The sequence below is a fragment of the Gadus macrocephalus genome, chromosome 8 (genome assembly GCF_031168955.1).
Source record: "Gadus macrocephalus chromosome 8, ASM3116895v1".
Taxonomy (NCBI): domain Eukaryota; kingdom Metazoa; phylum Chordata; class Actinopteri; order Gadiformes; family Gadidae; genus Gadus; species Gadus macrocephalus.
The window spans coordinates 5,223,952-5,244,395 of NC_082389.1; the positions used below are offsets into that span (position 1 = coordinate 5,223,952).

At 42.3% G+C, this 20,444-nt stretch overlaps 1 protein-coding gene across 1 annotated transcript in view; it reads right to left on the reverse strand.

Moving 5' to 3' along the window:
* Positions 1-20,444, reverse strand: part of tnr (tenascin R (restrictin, janusin)) — a 126,884-nt gene that overhangs the window by 77,059 nt on the left and 29,381 nt on the right. The window contains 1 exon segment of the mRNA XM_060058372.1: positions 5,287-5,330. The gene's annotated coding sequence lies outside the window, so the exon portion shown is untranslated.

The following is a 20,444-nucleotide window of genomic DNA, read 5'->3' on the forward strand; positions in this document are numbered from 1 at the left end:
CGTTGCTTAAAAGTCTCCTGCCGCAAGGAATTATTGGACGGCATGATCTCATTTCCTTTGGAAAGTGTACCCCATACAAAGGGAGACGTTGACAAGAAAAGAAAAGCATTCAAACACCTTTCCTCAGCATTAAGATAATTCTTACAGACACATAAACCAACGTCAGGAGTCATTTTGGATCCTTCCTAAGCAAAAAATACTGTCTGACCGCAGCATAGATTCCTGTCCATGGACAATGCCTTGGCTACGACCCCTTTGCAACAATGTGCTGTTTCTGTTGAAATCATATATTCACCACGGCTGTAAGTGAAGTAAAGCACCTTGCAACGTGTCAACGGTTCATGTGAATGTTTCTTTAAACACGACTTTCCATCTGTCAAACTAATCTCTCTGAAAAGCATTTTAATTAACCAGCTTGAGACTTTGTTTGATAAGTATGAGACTAGAACGGCATAATAATGTATTCCTACGCTGGTCAGAGTGTTCTGGGGCTACTATTATGATTCAATGGCATCAAGAGTGCGAGGCATTTTAAATTCATGGAAAAAGCTGTTCTTCGGTGATGCCTGAGTAGCACTCTTTGCAATTTAAACACTGTCAAGTGCCTCGGTTTCAGTGATGCTTTTGTTATTCATTCTCTCTGTCTCTCCCGTTTTCTCCTCTTTCCCTCTTCGCTTTCCTCTACTTATTCCTCCCTCACACTAAGGAATTACCTGAGAAAAAACATTGAAATAGGCCCCCCTTCATATAAATCATTTGTTTATTGTCTTCATTCCCTGTATTGTCTTTCCATCAGTTTTTTTGTGTTAACGTTCCAAGTGGAGCAGAAATGACAGGGTATTTATTACCTCCTATATGTTTCATAATCAATGAAGCCAACATAACTCAACTAAAGTCACCCTCTAAAAAGGGGGTTAAGGGCAACACAAGACTAAGGCCCGGAGGCATGACGAGCTGTCAGTCAGAGCCCAGCATGGTGTCCTGTAGATATGGTTGAGGGGAGTGGCATGTCCCTGGATGTCTCCCGTCAACTCAATCACCATTCCATGACAGAGGGAAGGGCTGTTTTTCAACGGGAATTTACTGTAGTATGGAATGACGCTGATTCTGTCTAGCTCAGCTTCTAGGGTATTGCTTCAACACAGCTAGAGTTAGGGGTTGGATTCCAACTAGGGCCATCCATATATTCAGGGGATTTTTGACAAGAGTGTCCATTTCGGCAAGAAATGTGTTGCTTGAAGCTGATTTGCTGTGGTCGGTTTAAAAGTTGTTAAGAGTGAGAGCAGAAACAAGCAGAATACAGCAGAATAGAGCAAGATCAACAACCGAAAATGTGCACCTTTATCTCTCACCCCTCTCTCCTTACGTTTCTCCATCATGTTGCATTCCCGCACCTTTGATTGACAGGCCAGATGGATTCCTCTAACAAATCATGGAATTGATTGGTCAGAAATGAGACTGGAGCAGTCAGTGTCAGGCTCATTCGACAGAGGCAGGAGCAGTCGACTCGAGACCGATATTCTCACAGTGCATTTCTCCCACTTATTCACTAAAATAAGAGCTCTTAAATCGTACCTAGAACATCTATAATGGCATTAGTACAAGAGTTTGGTTGAATTAGATTTGCATTTTTTTCTTGACAGGCATAGCATAGAATATTTTTGTCGTACGCCTACCACCACTGCGTTTTATACTCGAAATAGAACGATTTAAAACAACAAATATATAATACTTGTTGACTTTATTCACTATTCAGTGAATAAAGCATTCCTCATTTTTCTTTGCCTTGCTGTGTATATCATATGTATCCCATTGTATTGCATTGTAATGTTATCATTAATATTTTGTGTTCATTTGTGTTTGCTAAATAAACAAATCGGGAACATAAGCAGCATCACTGGCTTACCATGGCTGTTGTGCAGTAATAATCGTGTATAAAGGGGACGCTGGCACTCTTAGCCGAGCCACTGCATGTGTATTCATCAGTTTATTACCGTTTGCATATAAGGTGTTCTGCAAAAGATCTTGATGACAATTGTGTTGGAAACTTAAAAGTCAAAGGTTGTCAAAGGAGACAATATAAAGATTTATTTTCCTCACCGTGGTGTTTTGTGTTCAACTTTCCTTGCCCCTCCATGACACACACTCGGTTGGGAGAACTACCATCATTGTAATGTTCCCCATCAAACATACCTTCCGCCGTATGGACTTTGAAATGCTGCACGCCGACTGAGCACACCGGATCCCTCTTGGCATACGAATCATTCTCCACTCTGATTGTCTTCTGTTTCACTAACTTTCTCATTAAAATCCTGGTACACAGCACTATCTAATATCTATCCGCCAGAAATTGAGTTCGCTGTCACATTAGAGAATGAAAATCTGAAATAAGAAATTGCACTGACAGGAAGGAGTGGAACCGTATTTTCTGATATGCCCTAGGGCAAGTTGAGCATTTTATTGAGCTGTCAAAAGCCTAAAATACCCTGGCACCTCAATATCTGTCAATACTAACTGGAAAGAAATAATTCAAGTAGTGGTGGACAGAAGTGTAATTGAATTCACAATATTGCCATGTCTTTTCTACTTTAATAATGATTTTCCTGAATCCTAAATTATATAACATCAATCATCAATCTCAGGACCTTAATCTCTGTCTCTGCTACCAATTATTGATCCCAGACGGCTTAGATTGGTAAAGCTTCCATTATTGATTAAGCACAGTCACATCACTGAGGCTTTAACCATTGATCCACTAAGGATCAGACTAGATAATGACAAGAAACCATTTCCTAATTGGTGGAGCTACGTGAGGACATACTAATGGCGCTCAAATTGCTAATCAAGCCACGTTGAAGTTGATATGGGTTTCACAGTTGCGTAAAGAAAACTAATATTGTGATATCTAATTGATTGACCATTTCATGCTATTACGTAAACTCTAAAATAGGCTGTGGTTAGCCTCTTGATGTAATTCATTTATTTGATATTTTGCATCTAATAACTAGTAGCACCAGTTGCTATATGTTAGCCTTGAGCTTAAAGAAGGAGGAAGATAGTCAGAGCTAAATAATTCAGGCCTCCATGCTGCAATGGAGGGCCAAAACATCTGATTCTCACGGTATCAGTGTCAGGTGGAGATCTAGAGGGATGAGAAAATACTAAATGGTGTGTCACGGAGATAGGGAGAAACTTGGATATCTTCAGGAAGGTGTGAACGAGAGCGGTCGTACGATGAAAGCTTCCCACTGAGAAAAGAACAGAAGTCGAGCATAAAACTCAAAGCTCAAAAGCTCATTCTCTCTTCCTGAAGACGTTATAACTCAAACAATTATTGGGTGAGAATTAAAAATGACCGCACAACGGGGCAAAAAAATTAACAACACCAACTAGGTCAGGATGGGTGTGTGTTGCTGCTCACAGTTCAATAAAAAACATCCTTTGTTGGTGTTTTTGAATCCATTTTCCTCTTTCTTCAGGCAACAGTAAAACGTGCCTCTCTAGTGTGGGCCAGTGGAGCGGTTTACCTCAACTACGAACACAATCAAATGCATGGCGTGTTGTGGGGGGGGGGGGGGTCTACGACGAGACACATTCATCTTGCGTGACGTGAAGTGCGTCTTTACGACACTCATGTGTGTAGAGATGTCGTTCCCGCTTAAATGGCTCTCCCGGAAAGGCGAATGAGAAAGATGCGATTCGCATTTCAATTTGGTATTCTCAACACCCCATCACGTCCTGCATCCTGAGTTCCCCCCGCTCCTCCGACGGTATAATGAGCCTTGTCAGCCACCGTAGACGCCAGAGGTATTTAGACACGGAGACGCCCCGGGAGGAGCTCGCCGTCGAGCCCCCGGACCGCCGCTCCGACAGCCCCGCCGTGATGGGCGCCGACACCGCCGCAGGGACCGTAATCCCCATTGATTACAAAGCTGAGATCAAAGGCTTCCACCGCTGTCACTCGCACCTCCCGTCTGCTCCCTTGTCTCGTCCTCCCTCACCCTTATTAATATCAGTGTCTTTCACTCGCTCTCGCTGTCTCTCTGTCTCTCTCTCCTCCTCTCTTGCCCTTTCACTATCGGTCTGCCCTCACTCACTCTCTGTCTCTCTCTCTCTTCCTCTCTCACCCTTTCACTATCCCTGTCTTCCGCTCGCGCTCTCTGTCTCTCTCTCTCTCTCTTCCTCTCACTCTCACCCTTTCATTATCACTGTCTTCCCCTTGCTGTCTCTCTCTCTCTGTCTCTCCCTCTTCCTCTCTCACCCTTTCAAGATCAGCATCTTCTCTCTGTCTCTCCCTCTTCCTCTCTCACCCTTTCAAGATCAGCATCTTCTCTCTGTCTCTCCCTCTTCCTCTCTCACCCTTTCACTGTCCCTTTGTTTTTCCCCCTCTTGTCCTTCCTCCCCTCTCTCCCCCCTCCCCCCCCTCCCCCCAGCCCCCCCCCCAGCTCCCTCAGCAGCGATCGACTGCCCTCTAATCGACAGTATTTCATTAAGACATCTGGAGCTCTAACAATCCCCATGACACTTCCCTCTAAAGCACAATCGTTCGGATCCTAAAACCTTGGGGGAGGTAGATGGGGAGAGGAACGGTCCCGATGCCGCCGCAGAGTATTGGAAAGTGTCCCCGCGTCTCCGCGGTCTGGCCATATCTTTCGAGAAACTCCCATCTGGCGACATTAGTATTGCTAACGCGACGCCGCACCTTTCTGAGCTAAGCCTTCTTTTGCGAGATACACAATGAAGTGAAGAAGTGTGGGGGATGAGAGAATTGAATTTCCACCGGATGATTCAATCATCGCCCGATAACGGGTCACGTCCAATCCCTTCGCATAGTTATTGAAAGGGGAAAAAAAAGATGGGATGATTTTCCAAGACGAGCTCCGGTGCCGGTGCTGATGCCTAGGGAAGCGCTCACACATTCTCCTCGCTGTCTGTTGTATCGCCTTTTAAAACCTCAAAGGCATACGGATTTTGAGCAAAGTGATGGATACGTGGAGAACTATTTGGCAAAGTTAACTTTGAAGTGATGACTCATTTGGGTATAACGGTTTATTGGATTGTATGTTTATAGATGGATTGCATATACAATCTCAATCTCAGTTTGTGTACACAAACACTTTCTAAGACTAAGTGGTGGTTGCATAGCCGGATACACGGTACAATGGGCGGATGTGAATAGCGGCAGGCCCATCTGTGCGTAAACATGAGTGTGTGTGTGTGTGTGTTTGTGTTTGTGTTTGTGTTTGTGTGTGTGTGTGTGTGTGTGTGTGTGTGCAAAGACAAGACCTTTAGTGGAAGAAAGTTCTCAGTCAATAACCGCCGTTCTCCACCTATACAAAGAAAGAGGAGGAGAAAATGAACAATAGTTAGGTTTGTATTGTTGTTTACACAAACACACACACACTCACACACACGTACACACACACACACACACACACACACACAAGGACACTCGTTTTACCAGAGAGCAGAGGAAAATAAACAAATACATTTGATGTAGCAGTGCAACATAGGGACATTTACAGCAAACATACACACAGACACACACACACAACAACAGATACACACTCACACACAGGGACAGCCCCGCTAGCAGCCACTATAAATTGCCTTAAATGAATTCAGGTCTTTCTAGACCTAAAGGCTATAATATAAAAGGTACCAGAGCTACACGCAAGCACACAATCCCTCTCTATTTCTCTCTCTCTCTCTCTCTCTCTCTCTCTCTCTCTCTCTCTCTCTCTCTCTCTCTCTCTCTCTCTCTCTCTCTCTCTCTCTCTCTCTCTCTCTCTCTCTCTCTCTCTCTCTCTCTCTCATAAACACACACACAACATAAGCAAACATTAATGTACACACACACACACACTTACACTCACAGACACACTTACGCACACGTACACGCACACGCACACACACACACACGCACACACACTGACAGACACACATACACAAGCGTATTCATGAAAGCAAATCATCTATTCCCCGGCAGGATTTCAGTGTTAACCCTCTGAGAGATAGAATGACAGCCTTTCGGGGCTGTGTTGTTTTATGCTGAGGGATTGCAAATTCCCTGCAAATTGAATTCTTTCCACATTGGTTTTATTACAGCAAAAAGGGTGTGTGGTCCCAAACAAATGGAAAACGTTCACCAGTCAAACACCCCTGGGCGTGATGGCGATATCTTCCTATCCTATGTAAGAAATCTAAACGCATAAAATATCGCAGTAATTATGTAAAAAAAAATAACACCTCATTCCTGAACAACAAACATTTATAATAAGTGTTAAGTTTTTCTTTAAATCCCATTTCAAAGCAATCCCACTGGTTTGGGAAGTAACAATTACCGTGGAGAAATCGTTCCAGGAGACGGCAGCATTGAGAAATCATCCGCTGTGAAATACAGAGCCATCCTGACAGGACGCAATGACGGGTATTGAAGCTCCAAATCAAATCCCAGTCACCTCGCGTACGCTGTGTGTCAGGGGCGGGCACGGGCTAAACGCCCGGCACGCTCCGACAGAACAACATGCAGACCAGGGGACGGCAGGTCGATTTGACGAATGGAGAAAAACGCTCCTGAACTCTGACCCTCTCCATGAATGGAGCAAAGATGACGTCACGTATATGTATCTATCGGAGGAAGATTCAACTGGGAACAGGGGTGTATCAGCATGAAAGGATCTGTCTGCCTCTCAGAAACCCATAAAAACAACATCTACAACTGTAATAGCAAGAGACAAAACGTGGCTGTCGACGTCTCATTTTCTTTTCATGGATCAGCACACACACACACACACACACACACACACATACACAAACACACACAAAAACAAACACACACACACACATGAAGGACATATACACACACACACACACAAAGAAATGCACCAAGGGGATGATTAAATATAAATTCAATTTTGCTACGCTGTCACAGTATTATATGTGTATTTATCAAAGTTTTTTTTACGGTGTAGTCATACTACAGTATTTATACTGTGACAGAGCAGATATCTATCCCATGCATAGCTGCCTAACCCATAACTGTGATAACAAAATAAAGTAGGCCTACTTTATTTGATTTGGGCAACAACACAATAAAAACAATAAAAGGCGCTTTGCCAAAGATGAAAAGGAGGGAGATTGTGCTAGAAGATCAACATAATGTAAAATGGCCTGCTATGAGTGTGAACATTAAGTTTAAAATGTGATTTTAAGCAGTTGTGAAAAATGAAGATAATTCAAACAAGGACACTCTCAGACTTGATAAAAGATTGAATGTTATTAATGCATATTTGCCAATTTCAATGGGCACACAGAAAGAGAGAGGCATGAGAAAGTAAAATACATGTGAAAATAACACTGACCTGATAGAAAGAAAGAAAAGTGTGATCTAAAAATAATGGATATGTTGTGAGAGAGAAGAAGAGAACAAATGTAGAGCAAGAAACATATCTGCGATACAATTGACGAGTAGGAAATTAAAACTAAACCAAGAAAGGAGTGAGCGGAAAGGAACAAAAACTGACCTAGAGAAGAAAGAAAAAGAAAGAAAAATGGAAAAAAAAGTGGTCAACAGTGCAAAAGAATGACAGAACACTGAGGAAGGAAAATGTCCAGCTAACTCGCACCTTCAAACCGCAGACCGACACAGAGGTTGTAGTACTGAGTCCAAAGACAGGGAAACACATTCAAACACACAGAGGTATAAGACTGAGTATCCCTGAACGGGCGAGTAAGGGGGGGGGGGGGGGGGGGGGGGGGTGCCTCTGTCAGTGTAATTTTAAATTAGTGAAGGAATCCATTACCACGATGTTGATGCAGCGGAGAATTCCTCACGCTAACCATTCGTCATCTGCTGTCACACCAAACGCTCGGCACCACTTTCATAGCCATGGAAAACGAGGCCGGAATACCACCTCCCTTACTACTGTTTCTACGACCAGCCAAGCGTGGAGCTGTTCTTCTGCCTTGCCGACAACGACAACAGCCTTCCTATTGGAGAACGATCTCAAGAGATGACAAGTTCCTTTATCCCAAAGAGACCCTTAAGAACATCGAAGAATTCTTATTAAATGGAAAATAGCTGATTATAATCATGCGATAAATACAATCCCGTCGATGCATTGCCTTTATTTTTACATTGTTTGAACGTTTTGTGTTTGTAAAGTTTAACAGGTTTTCTTGTTAGCCTTTAACAGAGTAAAAAAGGAATCAAGTTCATTCCTAATTATGGAAAGAGGGGCTTATCGGCAAAAACTGTTTCTTCAATAATGAAAACCCTTCATGCCATGAAATTCCCAAAAAAATCCATGCATATACATGATAAATAGGGTGTTTCAATTTAAACATAAATAAATGAAATTAATTGGAGACCGCCTCATTTGAAAGTACGACGGGGTGAAATATAATATAATATGTTCGTCCTTCTCCCCATATAATTAAAGTTAGTCAACCTGCCAACCTCATTATTCATCGTTCAATTCATGTTAGCCAAGCTGGCTTTCAAATATCACCATTTAATTTGGAAACAACTCTATCATGCCAACGAAACCATTATAGCTGCAGTGACTGTCACAGTTAATGCCTTGACTTAATTTACGCTAACCTAGGGATGGCTCAAAATTAAGAGGATGACTTGTTTAAATTTGACAGAGCAGGAAATGGCCTCGATGTCAACTCCAAACGTTTAGATCTATTACCTCTGCACCAATCAAACGTGTCTGCCCCACATTCTGTCATAATCAGTTGTACTTTCTTTTGCTGACTCATTTTTGGTTTAAGGAGCCTATTCAAACGATGGCCAGTCGACCAGTCTCCTTGGTGACTCAGTGGTCAGAATCAAACTCTCTAGCGACAAACAACAACCTGTATCACGTTTTCCCTGCTTAAAATCTGGGGAAATAATTTTCTTCACTGTAGTTATTCTACAGTGGTTCAACCACAATAGAACACTACTGTCGACCAATTGTGGCATTGACTGACTTAACTCCAAAGGAAGGTCCACACTTTTTGGATGTAAATTGGAATGGAAAATGTACATATTATATAACTTATCAATGATTTCTGCCACTCCAGCTAGGCCCACTTGCCGATGATGTGGTTGACAATTCAAAAAGCATTTAAATTGTCAAATGCGAATTAAAGTAAAACAGCAATTCTGTCCAAAGATTTGCGTCACCCTTGGGAACCAATATATAGACATAACTTTGTGCACACTTTTCCAACCGACATATGGGCTTTATGAAGCTATTAAGTGGGCGAAATACCCATTGTCAATCTACCAAAATGACAGGGATGTGCCGCATCCATACTGATCCGACTTGACTGACTTTATTCCTTCGATAGTTTTTCATTTAACTTGGATATATCTTCTCCAAAGGACCCGTTCAGCACTGGTGAAGGTGATATCGATGTATCACCATTGAATATCTTCACCAGTCCCTCTCTCCCACTTGGATTTGACCCCTTCATTGAGGCTAAAACAACAAATCTCTCCTACCCGACGCTCGGTTACTCTGCAACCTGGAGCTGTGTATTTGTGTGAGGAGAATATTAAATAATATTAAAATACTCCTTTAATTAAAGGAGTATTTTTATCCTTTTAACTAACCTAATCCACAGGTTATGTTACCTTAGGCCTAGAACGGATGCAAATTGAAAATTACCGGCACCGCATCAATACAATCCAACAAATCTCCTATCTATATTTACAAAAATGCATCAAGAAAGTTATATTCTTTTGCTGCAAAGAGAAAACCCTGGATTTTCTTTCTTCTGAAACTGTGTTTTTATTTAGGTTTCCCCAGATGCCAAGCCCCTGCTTAGCAGAAAGGAAAATCCTTCGCCTTCAGATAACTTTGAGTGAGTGGTAGAGTAGGGTCAACCCCTAAAGCCCACAGGCTCCAAGGTTCAGAGAGCTGCTGTGCATGTAAAAAACCCTCAGATAAGGAAATCCTCCAATAAAACACCATTAGAGGATGCAACGGCATTGTGCTCCGCACGTGCATGGCGAGCAATGGGCTATTTGGGGTTTCATTCAACATGAGGTTCATTGTCAGTTTGAGTCCAATGGTAACCTTCGTCTAGTTAGAAAATGTCGGCCGCACTTTTCATTTTCAGAGACATGCCGATAACAAAGTGATTAACTTTAATTAATACCGTAATTTTAATTTGGTGCTTGGTAATCATTGTGTAATAAGTGGGGTAATACAGTGACAAGATAGCGTGATGCAATTAAAAATCGCATTTTCCAGTTGATACTCACCGATTGATTTAGAGTGAGGGATACTATAAGCAAAGCGGTTGCAGTAAGGTGTGAATATGGAATAATATACTCATACATTTTGTGGACAAATAGTGTCAGTTAGCCAGATACAGGATGATTTAGCCTCCAGGATATTATTTTTTTAAAAATGGTAACTTTTCAATTTCACTTGCCAATTTTGTGTGTAATAAGTTGTGTTATTTAAACCACACACAGATAAAAACATTATTTCTAGACTATATTGTGACAATCTAGATTTTATCCGTACGGTCTGACAGCTGTCGTTTAATGTAATTATTCCACAAATTGTTGACTTTCGTAATAAAGTGAGGGTCTAGAAATAACTTAAATTAAATTTGACTTGCCTAACTCAAATTCAATAAGCATATTTTTGGCCAAATAAGGTTGGTACATTCAATGCTGATCAAGCTCTTCCCTGGCATATTGGCTGGATGGATACATTCAAAGTCATTGGCTGAATGTAAACACCCAATCAGAGTGGGGCAGAAGTGACAGCTCCCAGAATCCACTGCTTCCATGCACAGTGACCTTATAAGGAGGATCATAATGGTTTCATTGCCCCAAGCCAAAAGAAAGAGCTTGTGTTTGCGTGCGTGTGCGTGCGTGTATGAGTGTGCCTGCGTGCGTGCGTGTGCGTATGTGTGTGTGTGTGTGTGTGTGTGTGTGTGTGTGTGTGTGTGTGTGTGTGTGTGTGTGTGTGTGTGTGTGTGTGTGTGTGTGTGTGTGTGTGTGTGTGTGTGTGCGTGTGTGTGTTCATTTCAGCTGAGTAGTCATTATTATTTTCTAAATAACAACTAAGAGGTCTATTATGACGAAGAGTCCATACAGTCTAGTTAATTTTATAATTTAGAGTGTGTCTATTTTTTACCACAAAAATAACACAAAATAGTAGCAATCTAGCAATGCACACAAACACACACACACACACACACACACACACACACACACACACACACACACACACACACACACACACACACACACACACACACACACACACCAACCGAGAAACATGCACTTAGGGGTCTTCGGAGAGGAAAGCGCATCACTTTGCTGAGTGAGTTAGCTTTCTCATGCTTATGTACTCAGTGCTCTGATCACCCCTGTGTGAATGAGGGTGCTGCTGGTTCAAAATTAATTGCCACAAATTGTGGCATTGATTCACCACATATACAGCAGTGCTACGTTCTTGCACGCTACTGCCTTCAGCCTATTGAAAGTTACTTTTCTATTATTAATCAACTAATTTAACTGAAAAGGGGGGAGGGGCATCTATGCTGGTAAAGCATAATGTGTGCATCAATCACATTTGTGCTACAGATGAAACAACTTGCAGTGGACCATAAATAGAGAAAAATGTTTGGTTAGTCAATCGACTATTAATCTTCAAAGGGAAAAAAAGATTGCCACTGAAGACTGTGTGGGGAGAAGACAATGAACGGTTAACTGCCATAGTAGAAGTATCACTAGGAGTAATTAAAAAAACAAGGAAAATGTGTCTATGCTTTTCCACAAACATAATCCTTCTTTATTTGATTGCAAAGGATTGTATGTGTAGGTGGCCATTAGCCGGTTGGCAATAGTCAAAGCTCATTAACTTATGGGAATCTAGCCAACAAGCTTAGCTTTTGTACAAGCAAAAAAAACAAAACTAATGTCGTTATTACTGTCATGTACATTTCACCCCAATACTCGAGTTATTGGTTTCACGGCGTCGACACTTCATTGTTCTATGTCTATTTCGAGATCAAGAGCATATGTGTAGGAATTTTCCTTTACTTTGGAGTGGGGGGGCTCCGAGCGCCGCCGCGTGAACAAGCCAACGTCAAAGCACGCGCAAGAATGCACAGCGCAAAAAAAGTCATGAAAAGTTCAATTCGATCTTACGAGCCACAGCGAATTATTTCAGAAATCACACTCTGAAATAACTCTCAAGAGGCGGCATGCCAACTCTGGCGTGACACAGACATCCTTCCTAACATGCTAAACTGTTCATTGTCTTGAAATGAAAAGATCGATACGCCTCCAAAGATGCCGACGACGCAGCAGTGTGCGTCTCGACCAGACAAACATATGAGGAAATATCCAGCCCTGCTATAAAAACGGAGCGGCGATATTTTATGTGTGCTGCTCCAAAGACGGAGCCGGCTAACGCTCCCCTCGCTCCTGCTAACCTCGCTCCTGCCATCCATCATCGATAAGGGAAAAAAAGCAATAAAGGAAGGAATACATTATTCTATTTTAGGGTGTATGTCTACCTTGTAGGAGACACCATTTGCTTCCATTATCCTACCAGAACAACAACAAAAAAAGACATGGCACATTCGTCTGACGGCAAATTATCCTGTCAGCATGGAATGCCATTTGGGGACGCAGGGTCGGAAGTAATGGAAAGTAATTTTCGCCAGAGGCTGTTGTCCAAGCGGGATAACCAAAACAAGGTGCGACTGTTTGCTCAACCAGGACAAACTGGCGGAAGCTTGCCTGAATCACAATGGTAACCTAGTTAAACCAGCGCAGACTAGCCCTCTCTCGCAGAGACCTTGGCGCTATCATAGTGCCAATTTCGTCTCTCCGGAGGAACGTGTTGACGCATAAAATGATTTTCTGGCTGTGATTCCAAATGGCCCCATCTCCAAATGTGCTGCAAAGACTAGAAATGGTCAAAAAATAAATCCAGTGGGATAGTTATGGAAAAGTTCATACTGTGTAAGACACAACAGCCTTTAAACGCCCACAATGAATTCATGACTCAGACACATTTGGAGATGTTTCAAAGTAAGAAATCATAGATTTCATACAATTCCTGCAAGATGCCCAAAATGAAGGATCTCGGGCGAGACAGAGCCAGAGAGAGCAAGCGGGAGAAGATCTGTTAGGGAGAGTAATGACGGCTACAAAAAAACATGTAAAAAAACAAAGTATTTTTCTCCTCTAATGCCGCTTTTCCACCGCACATGTAGCTCGACTCGACACGACTCGACACGACACGGTAGCAGCACGGGTGCTTTTCCACCGCAAAAAGTACCTCCTGGACGTGGGCGGGGTCGGCTGCGCGAAAGGGCAGTGACGTATTTGTGTACGCGACGCAAACAACACATACGCAACCCACACATGGACAGAACCCACATAACAACAATGGAGGACATCGATCACATTACTATTATTAGCTGGCATGTTGAAGAAGTTGGAGAAGTGGAACATGTTGGCTGCGGCGCTGCTATGGATGTTACCAGCATGGTTGCCATGTCGCTCTCGTGACTTCGTCACACTCTCTGGCCAATCAGTCGCCGGCCGTCTGCCGACGTCACCTTTTAGCATCGGCTCAGCTCGCTTGGAACCTAGAGCGAGTAGGTACTAGAAAAAGCAGCCACTTCAGGTACCAGATACCATGGTACCGCGGTGGAAACGCAAAAAATGCGAGCTGAGTCGAGTCGTGTCGAGTCGTGTCGAGCTGGTACCATGCAGTGGAAAAGCGGCATAATGCTTCAAAGTGGCCAGCCTCTGAGAACCCTTTGAGACACGGAGTTCGATGGGATCACTTTTCTACTGATGAACGCATCGACGAGGGAAAACATGCTTAATCAATGCTAAAGGGGAAATGTTAAATTCTCGATAAACGAATGATAATCACTTTAGTTGCAGAATTAGCATTGCGAGTCAGTAACACATAGTAAACCAGTGGTACATTGCAAACCCAAAACAAACACACCGTTTGGAGTATGATGAAGAATTGGGAGGTTCATGACTAGATAATGAAAGCTTCCTAACTGTTAGGCAGTAAAGCAAGTAATTGTTTTTTCATGGTCTCAGACTTTTAAATTTAAATTATCAAGTAGGGAGATTAACAGGGCCCAATCTCATGGAGTGCAATTAAACTCTATAATGAAACTCCGGTATGGTTCACTTCCAAAGTAATCACACAACTTAATGTTCGTACTGTTTCATTTCCCCAGAATGCTCCACGATCAAAAGCTGTTTCAACAACTTTTTTAAAAAATGCTCTTCCAGTTCAGAAGGATTATTTACCACGTTATTGTGTATTTCCGGCGTTCCGGCGAAAATTGAATTTTACCTAATGATATATATAACCTCATGCAGTAGTCAAATGATTTGCAGTTACTCCTGCCAGTTGCTATTGCTCTCGTAAGTGGGGAAAGATCCTGTCTCTCACATTGAGACCATTCTCCGGTCCATTATCTGGAAGATCAAATATTGACTGACAAGGAAATGGTAATTAGCCTGGCTGCCACTTTCTTCGCAATTTCGAATTCTTTAGTTTTTGATGGCTTTCAGAATGCAACGAAGGCTATTTGGGAACATTGCTCCGTCTATTGTATCAAAGTTTCAAGAAGTTCTTGAAGAAAGAACAGTTTAGTGAAAAGCATTAGGAAATGATAGATGGTTGTCCTGTCAAGAATGAGATTAAAGCAGTTACAGATGGATGGATAATGATGACTTGTATCCACTATAAATAAAACCATGAGTAAAGTTTAACGTCAAATATCAATCTATGATTCACAAAACGTTGGGCAAAGAATAATGCCACAGAATTGCGATAAAAGGTTGAATATAAATAGAGGGGCCACTAAACTTGGGCCACTATGCAGCTATGGATGTGTGCATTTATTTATTTATTAATTCTAACCTCTGCTTCATTCAACGGCGTTCGAACCTGAGAGTTTTGTCTTGTTGCCCGTGTTACTAGAGGCTCTCCAGTCATTCTCATTCAAACGTCAAACCTCTGCATCACTTCGGAAGAAAAGTCAATGACAGCATAATAAATTCATGGGATAATGAACACCGTACCTCACTCAGCCTTGACTGGGGACATCACGAAGAATCGGTTGCGAACAAAATATGCTTACAAGATGATTGTACTGAAAAGAAACTAATAATAATAGTAATGAATAATATTATCATCATGGAATCTTCCAAGTACCACATATACTAAAAGTGCTGAAAGAATGTCCATTCATTTGAAGTGCTTATAACGCAGGTTCTTGTGGAGGGGTTATGTGAGCTCAGTTGAATATAAAGTTGATACAAAAGCCAGACGGTCTTTTGATTGACTCGCAGCTTGTCCAATGGTTGGGTTCCTGAGCGGTTGCCTGGGGCTGGTTCCCTGTGGCCCGCCTACCAGGAGCAGTGGCGGAGCTCAGTCCCCAGCTGGGTGAACCTGGAGGGCCCCTGCTTGTGTGAGGAGTTTCTGTGTGTGTGTGTGTGTGTGTGTGTGTGTGTGTGTGTGTGTGTGTGTGTGTGTGTGTGTGTGTGTGTGTGTGTGTGTGTGTGTGTGTGTGTGTGTGTGTGTGTGTTTAGGAGGGGGGGGGGGGTAAATGTGTGCAAGTGTGTGTGTTTGTGTATGTGTATATATGGTTCTGTTTGTGTTTGTGTGCGTGTGCGTGTATTTGTGCATGTGTGTGTGTTTGTGATGTGTGTGTTTTGGGGGGGGAGGGTATACATGTGTGTGTATTTGTGTGCATGTGTGCGTTCGTACGTGAGTGTGCGTGTGGTGGGGTATGTGTGTGTGTGTGTATGTGTTCATGTGCGATGTGTGTTTCGCAGGCATGTGAAGTCGCGTTCCTAAGTGTTGAAAATGGTCGACCAAACCACCCCCGCCGCCGAGGTTAATCGCCCGGACGATGACGATGCATCATCCTCAAGTCTCGCCTGGCGCTTCGCTCACATGCACGCGTGCACGTTTCGTGACTCTGACTGAGCTCTTTTCCACAATGGAAATGAGACCCCCCCCCCCCCCCCCCCCACTCCCCTATTCAACCAACCATTTTCTTTTATTACTTCACCTGCACTTCCTGGAGCCACTGGGCACGCTCCCCACGGCCAGGCCGGCTCTCAGACAAGCATCGGCAGCATCTATCTTGTGGACAGGAGTGCTGACTGGCTATTACTCCTCAGCAGTCCACATAAAAAGCCCAGCAATTAAATGCAATCGTGGGCCATTCGACTTTGTCAAAGACGGAGAGGCAGGGAGGGAAAGAGAAGGGTGCGTGGCGACTGAGGAGAGCAGGAAAAGGTGAAGATGTCGGTGGAGAAAGAATAAAAGGAGCAGAAGTGCAGGAGAACACACGTGGAAGGGGCGGTGGCCCCCGTGCGGCACAAGGGGCCACTGAGATGGAGATGAAGGATGGGGAAGGGTGTGAAAGTGGCTGTGAAATGAGGCCTGATGAAGTACCTGTCCTCACCGGCACGGCGGAGGGAGTGTGTAGAACAGGAGCACCGTGTGGACTCTCAGTCACAGACACACCGTGCTGAGCTCGCTCTCCACCACGTTAGGCCTTTGTGTTTTCCTCAATTTGTTGCAGAGTTTCTCTGTTTAGTGTTTGATTTGAAAAAATGGAATTGATAGATCTGGTTCCGTTACCATAACGGGCAAATGACGCTTAGTGATGAATAATGATATGAATCTAATAAATTGCTGGACCAACTAAAAGTTATCGTTTTACAATTCAGCTCCCTTCATGGCACTCTGTTTATCTTGCAATAATAGATCATAGATATGGGAAAAAAGACGATAATTGACAATTTGCATTAATTATTGACTCTCCATTGCCTGATAAGCCTGAAAAAATCTGCGAAATCCCTCCTCAGTCCCGTTCTGTCATCGAGAATATTGGCAGACCTTGCAGTGATGTCAGCACAATGATGTCAACTCCACTTCTAATCCAACTTCTGTGCCTGTATTTAACCACACATTAACAAGCCTGTGCAGGCAAGACAGCCTTCGAGAGGACAGGAGCACAGAGCTAAACATCCCTGCGACGCAGACACCGTACTTCCCTATTCAGAAGACACTTGTTTGCAAAGCAGCTAAGAGAGAATAATGAGGGGATCGGAGGAGCTGCTAAAGGTCAGACAACCTCAGCTCAAGGTAGGTTGCAGATATCGAGAATCGAACTGAGAACCACCGCCTAGCCGCTGCACTACGCCCCAGAGTTAAATCCATCCCCCCGATCCAAGGATGAGGGCAAAGTATGTGCTGGTAACCAGGGCAGGAGTGTAACAACAGCTTTGTATGGGAGAGTTGTGAGCGTAGGAAGAAGCCACATCGACCATTACAAATGGCCTCCCGTCTCATTACAAAAGCAAATCCCATTCGATTTATTTTGGAGGCCATAGAAGTGTGTTGCACTCTGTGGCCCCTCTCCCTTTTGATCAGCCTCACGATCCATCTTTTTTCCCACCTCTTTCTTCATGTTTTTTTTTTGCAGCCCCTCTCTCATCTTTCTTTAATCTTTTAAATTAATGTCTTGTTATGTTACTCCCAGCTTCCCCCCCCCCATCCTAATGAACCAAATAACAAGCCACTCACAACAACACGCACACACACACACATGGGCATGGACACACACACACACGGACATGGATACACACAAACAAACACACATAGACACACACAGGCATGGACACATACAGACATGGACACACACACACACACACACACACACACACACACACACACACACACACACACACACACACACACACATACACACACACACACACACACACACACACACACACACACACACAAACACACACACACACACACATACACTTGTGGACACACAAACATGGACACACATACATGGACACACATTCAAAATCACACACACACAAATACAAACACACACATGCAGTTGTACGCACACACTATAATCAACAACATACTGATGACCAAGGATCTGACATTTAGTTTGAAACTAATTCCCAAACTGTTTCATTATGAAAGGCTCAGTAAACTGCAGCAACACTCATCCATTTTGTATGAATTTTACTAAATTAAAGAAGATGATTTTAGAAAAACTAACCATGACAGACATTGGAATCTCTTTTCAAGTGGAATGTCTCTCATCAGCGTGAGCTGTTTCAACACAACAAACAACAAACAGACAAACAGACTCAACTAACAGAGTGGGATACCATGATATAGGATCACTAGTTGTGAAATCACATTGCACAGTATACCTTAGTAAATATAGTGACACACATGGACGATTGTGTTTTGCCTAGGGATGTACAGTGTTAATTCATATTGATATTCATTCCATCTTCGAGACTGCTTTCCGATCGAAGCTTTATCGATACCACTATCCATACTTTTCTATAATTCGGTGGAGAGGCGAGACGACAAATATATATATTTTTTTAACTGTGAGTCTGTGACTCAGAGTACTTTTCTTTATGTTTTAATAAGCATTTCGTTGTCACACTAAAGTGTTTGATGATTCTCATTATTTCTTAAGGAGTTATTTACGGTCTTGTGGTTATTTTAACCATAGTAAATGTATTAACTTTAGGTTATTTATGTCATCATTTATTTATTATAAATTAATTTATTATTATTTATTTATGACCTTATATTTCAATCTACCTTCTCTGACCCAGAATAGTCATCTCTCATTTTAAAACTAATTACAGTATTTGAGAAAATATGGGAGGAATTTTAGTACTATGGCATCTAACCTGAAGCAATCTGATGCTGCACCCCTTGACTGTTAATGTTAGAACAACACAATATTTGCAGTCTCTTCGTTCTTGAAAGGTTTGAGTTAACAATAATAATAATTATCTTATCTCATTCCAGGAAACTCAAAACCTTTATAGATATCTCACTATTGGAGGTGTCTTTGTAAACTCTAAGATGTTGGTGTTTTTAGAACCAATGTAAGAAGAATTACATTTTGTTTAGTCAGAAACCTAGACTAGAGTTTTCGGTTTTACTGAGATGTAGCCCAGCCTTTGTCCACTTTGCCCGTTTAGCCATCCTCCTATCAAGCAACCTCTTCTTTGTTTCGTTTAACGACGATTGGCAGGCAATTGAATTGAATTCAATACCTTTATAAAGTCATCGATGTTTGTTTGTGGACCAATGCTTGGATTTAAATGACTTGACTTTTATCTCTCGTGATATATCGGTACGTTATCGGACCCACTCAACTTGAAAGCAGTATTGATAAGTTCGGACCTTATTGATTTTGGGATTTTGAGAAATTCGGAAGCAGGTCCTTATAGAACCAAATCATGATCCCAATCCCTTGTTATGTCTGCTAATGACCTGACTGATGCAATCTTCAGGCTGACCAATGACATACTCTATAAACTCTTAAACACTTTACCAAATGTGGGACAGCTGGGTGAGAAGTCTTTGGAAGTTAAAGTCAAAGTCAAATTCAAATTTATTTGTATAGCACAGTATCAATGAAAATCACGAAATGCTGCCATTTCATCATCAAAATGCATCAGGGAAGTAAAGTACAGTTAATTAGGCTCAGTATTGACAAGTTTTACATTCCATTTTGAACCTGACGATATTGAAGTGACATTGCTGACGAGTTGTGGCACTTTTACTTTTTATGAACTCAATCCTTTCCAACAACGACAAGAGAAGGGGGAAATCTGGTGATTTTATCCAATGAGAACTTGCCCTTAGTGGCTTGCTGACTCAATGTGCTATTGAAGCACGCTATTTCCCTCTGGCAGGATCAATGTTCTCCGATTAGTCTGTTGAGAGCCAATGGAAATCTACAGGCCTCACAATCTGCCAGCTAACCGACAACACAAATACGCACTCACACATACATGCAAACAGACAAACTGTACTTGTATTTCCTTGCATTGTACAATGCATTATGGGTAGAAAATCGCAATACAATATTTCCTAGTATTTTTCATGTTTTTTTTCATGTTCATGTTTTACTGTCGGTATGTTTTGTTAGCCAACTAAGCTAATCTGGTGTCTCGAGTAAAATGAACAAGAACTGGTCGCTTCATGTCACTTTACATATATATTTTATACATATATATTTATTTTTAAGTTGGTTCCAACACAGTTGGTGTTGAACATCGTTCAACCCCAAACAAGCCATGACGACAGAGGGAAAGCCTTCATCAGTTTACGGTTTGCTTGTTAAGGGGATATATAGATATATACGTCCTCCACAAAGAAGAGAATGCATGTCGGCTCTCATAAAACGCCTCATGGACTTTGACTGGCTAATCTAATCTATTCTGTTTATCTTTTCGTGTTTGTTTTTCGTGCCCTTCACAGCCACACCAGAGCTTCAAAAAAGTGTGTTTCTTTTGTTAAAGACACACGCACTCAGACAAATGTTGAATGTCAAGAGATTATCTGTCTTGT